This window comes from Arachis hypogaea, chromosome 4 (genome assembly GCF_003086295.3).
Source record: "Arachis hypogaea cultivar Tifrunner chromosome 4, arahy.Tifrunner.gnm2.J5K5, whole genome shotgun sequence".
Lineage (NCBI taxonomy): Eukaryota > Viridiplantae > Streptophyta > Magnoliopsida > Fabales > Fabaceae > Arachis > Arachis hypogaea.
Window position 1 is genome coordinate 78,830,366 of NC_092039.1, and position 5,310 is coordinate 78,835,675.

The 5,310-nt window shown below is 41.7% G+C and overlaps 1 non-coding gene across 1 annotated transcript; it reads right to left on the minus strand.

Annotated features, from left to right (window-relative positions):
• Window positions 1-427: 427 nt before the first annotated feature.
• Window positions 428-535, minus strand: LOC112799474 (small nucleolar RNA R71). The gene has a single exon (XR_003201053.1). It is a non-coding gene; the product is annotated as a small nucleolar RNA R71 (small nucleolar RNA).
• Between the last annotated feature and the right edge of the window lie 4,775 nt (window positions 536-5,310).

Consider the following 5,310-nt stretch of genomic DNA (forward strand, 5'->3'; position numbering starts at 1 on the left):
ACCTAAACGAATTCTTCAAGGAAGAAGAAGCCATGGCAGCCGAAAACAACAACAATGCAAGGAAGGTGCTGGGTGACTTTACTGCACCTACTCCCGATTTCTATGGGAGAAGCATCTCTATCCCTGCCATTGGAGCAACAACTTTGAGCTTAAGCCTCAATTAGTTTCTCTAATGCAACAGAATTGCAAGTCCCATGGACTTCCACTGGAAGATCCTCATCAGTTTTTAGCTGAGTTCTTGCAAATCTGTGACACAGTCAAGACTAATGGGGTTGACCCTGAGGTCTACAGACTGATGCTATTCCCTTTTGTTGTAAAAGACAGAGCTAGGACATGGTTGGACTCACAACCTAAAGAAAGCCTGGACTCTTGGGAAAAGCTAGTCAAGGCCTTCTTGGCAAAGTTCTTTCCACCTCAAAAATTGAGTAAGCTTAGAGTGGAAGTCCAAACCTTCAGACAGAAGGATGGAGAATCCCTCTATGAAGCTTGGGAAAGATACAAACAATTAATCAGAAAATGTCCTTCAGACATGCTTTCTGAATGGAGCATCATAGGTATTTTCTATGATGGTCTCTCTGAACTATCCAAGATGTCTTTGGATAGCTCTGCTGGAGGATCTCTTCATTTGAAGAAGACGCCTACAGAAGCTCAAGAGCTGATTGAAGTGGTTGCAAATAACCAATTCATGTACACTTCTGAAAGGAATCCTGTGAACAATGGGGTAAATCAGAAGAAAGGAGTTCTTGAGATTGATACTCTAAATGCCATATTGGCTCAGAACAAAATATTGACTCAACAAGTCAACATGATTTCTCAAAGTCTGTCTGGAATGCAAAATGCACCAAGCAGTACTAAGGAAGCTTCATCTGAGGAAGAAGCTTATGATCCTGAGAACCCTTCAATAGAGGAGGTGAATTACATGGGAGAACCCTATGGAAACACCTACAATCCTTCATGGAGGAATCATCCAGATCTTTCATGGAAGGATCAACAGAGACCTCAACAAGGTTTCAATAACAATAATGGTGGAAGAAACAGGTTTAATAGCAAGCCTTTTCCATCATCTTCTCAGCAACAGACAGAGAGCTCTAAGTAGAATACCTCTGACTTAGCAACCATGGTCTCTGATCTAATCAAAACCACTCAAAGTTTCATGACTGAAACTAGGTCCTCCATTAGGAATTTGGAAGGACAAGTGGGTCAGCTGAGCAAGAAAATTACTGAACTCCCTCCTAGTACTCTCCCAAGCAATACTGAAGAAAATCCAAAAGGAGAGTGCAAGGCCATCAACATGGCCGAATTTTGGGAGGAAGAAGAGGCAGTGAACGCCACTGAGGAAGACCTCACTGGACGTCCACTGACCTCCAATGAGTTCCCCAATGAGGAACCATGGGAATCTGAGGCTCAAAATGAGACCATAGAGATTCCATTGGACTTACTTCTGCCATTCATGAGCTCTGATGAGCATTCTTCCTCTGAAGAGGATGAATATGTCACTAAAGAGCAAGTTGCTAAATACCTTGGAGCAATCATGAAGCTGAATGACAAGTTATTTGGAAATGAGACTTGGGAGGATGAATCCCCTTTGCTCACCAAAGAACTGAATGACTTGTCTAGGCAGAGACTGCCTCAAAAGAGGCAAGATCCTGGGAAGTTTTCTATACCTTGTACCATAGGCACCATGACCTTCAAGAAGGCCTTGTGTGACTTAGGGTCAAGTGTAAACCTCATGCCCCTCTCTGTAATGGAGAAGCTAGGGATCCTTGAGGTACAAGCTGCAAGAATCTCACTAGAGATGGCAGACAACTCAAGAAAACAAGCTTATGGACTTGTAGAGGATGTTTTGGTAAAGATTGAAGACCATTACATCCCTACTGATTTCATAGTCCTAGAGACTGGGAAGTGCATGGATGAATCCATCATCCTTGGCAGACCCTTCCTAGCCACAGCAAGGGCTGTGATTGATGTTGATAGAGGAGAGTTGATCATTCAAGTGAATGAAGAATCCTTGATGTTTAAAGCTCAAGGATATCCCTCTGTCATCATGGAGAGGAAGCATGAAGAGCTTCTCTCAAAACAGAGCCAAATTGAGCCCCCACAGTCAAACTCTAAGTTTGGTGTTGGGAGGCCACAACCAAACTCTAAGTTTGGTGTTGAACCCCCACATTCAAACTCTAAGTTTGGTGTTGGGAGGTTCCAACATAGCTCTGAGCATTCCTGAGGCTCCATGAGAGTCCTCTGTCAAGCTAATGACATTAAAGAAGCGCTTGTTGGGAGGCAACCCAATGTTTTATAATTAACTATTTTCTTTTGTTATTTTATGTCTTTTGTAGGTTAATGATCATAAGAAGTCACAAAATCTATGAAAAAAGCAAAAACAGAATGAAAAACAGGAAGAAAAACAGCACACCCTGGAGGAAGATGCTGCTGGCGTTCAAACGCCAGTAAGCCTAGCAGTTGGGCGTTTAACGCCCAGTCTGGCACCCTTCTGGGCGTTTAACGCCAGAAAGGGGCACCAGACTGGCGTTAAACGCCAGAAAAGGGTAAGAACCTGGCGTTAAACGCCAGGAATGGGCATCAGCCCGGCGTTTAACGCCAGAAATGGCTCAAAACGTGAATTTTGATGCCATTTGGTGCAGGGATGACTTTTCCTTGACACCTAAGGATCTGTGGACCCCACAGGATCCCCACCAACCCCACCACCCTCTCCCTTCTTCACCCATTCACCAATCACCTCCACACCTCTTCCCCAAAAACCCCTCACCTATCAAACCCCATCTTTCTCTTCACCACCCACATCCATCCTTCATCTTCTCACACCCTAAACACTACTTCTCCCCCTTTTGACCGAACCACACAACCTCCTCCATATCCTCCTTTTTCTTCTTCTTCTACTCTTTTCTTTCTTCTTTTGCTCGAGGACGAGCAAACCTTTTAAGTTTGGTGTGGTAAAAGCATTGCTTTTTGTTTTTCCATAACCATTTATGGCATCCAAAGCCGGTTCAACTAAGAAGGCATGACCTCAAGCCCATCACTAAGAAAAAAAAAAAAAGATGGAGCAAACAAGAGACCCCTCTCATCATGAGATCCCTGAGATACCTCAAGGGATGCACTTTCCTCCACAAGACTATTGGGAGCAACTAAACACCTCCCTAGGAGAATTGAGTTCCAACATGGGACAACTAAGGGTGGAGCATCAAGAACACTCCATCATCCTTCATGAGATTAGAGAAGATCAAAGAATTATGAGGGAGGAGCAACAAAGACAAGGAAGAGACATTGAGGAGCCCAAGCACTCCATAGGATCTTCAAGAGCAAGAAAGAGCCGCCATCACTAAGGTGGACCCGTTCCTTGATTTCCTTGTTATTTATTCTTCTGTTTTTCGAATTTTATGCTTATGTTTATCCATGTTTGTGTCTTGTGATCATTAGTGTCTTAGTGTCTATGCCAAAAAGTTATATGAATCCATCACCTTTCTTAAATGAAAACTGTTTTTATTACAAAAGAACAAGAAGTACAGGATTTCAAATTCATCTTTAAAACTAGCTTAATTAGATTGATGTGGTGACAATACTTTTTGTTTTCTGAATGTATGCTTAAACAGTGCATATGTCTTTTGAATTTGTGGTTCATGAATGTTAAAATTGTTGGCTCTTGAAAGAATGATGAAAAAGGAGACATGTTACTGAGGATCTGAAAAATCACAAAAATGATTCTTGAAGCAAGAAAAGCAGTGAATACAAAAAAAAAAGAAGAGAGAAGGAGAAAAAGAAAAGAAAGAAATAAAGTTGTGATCCAAGGCAATAAGAGTGTGCTTAAGAACCCTGGACACCTCTAATTGGGGACTTTAGCAAAGCTGAGTCACAATCTGAAAAGGTTCACCCAATTATGTGTCTGTGGCATGTATGTATCCGGTGGTAATACTGGAAGACAGAGTGCTTTGGGCCACAGCCAAGACTCAATAAGTAGCTATGTTCAAGAATCATCATACTTAACTAGGAGAATCAATAACACTATCTGGATTCTGAGTTCCTAAAGAAGCCAATCATTCTGAATTTCAAAGGAAAAAGTGAGATGCCAAAACTGTTCGGAGGCAAAAAGCTACTAGTCCCGCTCATCTAATTTGGAGCTAAGTTTCATTGATAATTTGGAGTCTATAGTATATTCTCTTCTTTTTATCTTATTTGATTTTCAGTTGCTTGGGGACAAGCAACAATTTAAGTTTGGTGTTGTGATGAGCGGATAATTTGTATACTTTTTGGCATTGTTTTTAGTATGTTTTTAGTATGATCTAGTTAGTTTTTAGTATATTTTTATTAGTTTTTAGTTAAAATTCACTTTTCTGGACTTTACTATGAGTTTGTGTGTTTTTCTGTGATTTCAGGTATTTTCTGGCTGAAATTGAGGGTTCTGAGCAAAAATCTGATTCAGAGACTGAAAAGGACTGCAGATGCTGTTGGATTCTGACCTCCCTGCATTCGAAGTGGATTTTCTGGAGCTACAGAAGCCCAATTGGCGCGCTCTCAATGGCGTTGGAAAGTAGACATCCTGGGCTTTCCAGAAATATATGATAGTCCATACTTTGCCCAAGATTTGATGGCCCAAACCGGCGTTCAAAGTCACCCTCAGAATTCCCAGCATTAAACGCCGGAACTGGCACCTAATTGGGAGTTAAACGCCCAAACTGGCATAAAAGCTGGAGTTAAACGCCAAGAAGAGTCTCTACACGAAAAATGCTTCATTGCTCAGCCCAAGCACACACCAAGTGGGCCTGGAAGTGGATTTTTATGTCATTTACTCATCTTTGTACACCCTAGGCTACTAGTTTTCTATAAGTAGGATCTTTTACTATTGTATTTTCATCTTTGGATTGTTTTGAGATCCTTTGATCATCTTTGGACATCTAGTTCTTAGATCATTTGAGGGCTGGCCTCACGGCCATGCCTAGACCTCATGCTTATGTATTTTCAACGGTGGAGTTTCTACACACCATAGATTAAGGTGTGGAGCTCTGCTGTACCTCGAGTATTAATGCAATTACTATTGTTCTTCCATTCAATTCCGCTTGTTCTTTATCCAAGATATCACTTATTCTTCAACTTGATGAAGGTGATGATTGACACTCATCATCATTCTCACCCATGAACAAGGTGACTGACAACCACTCTTGTTCTATAAGCAATCAAGGCTCTAGTGAATATCTCTTGGATTCCTGATTGCACGATGCATGGTTGATCGCCTGACAACCGAGTGTTCGCCTGACAAACGAGCCAACCATTCCGTGAGATCAGAGTCTTCGTGGTATAGGC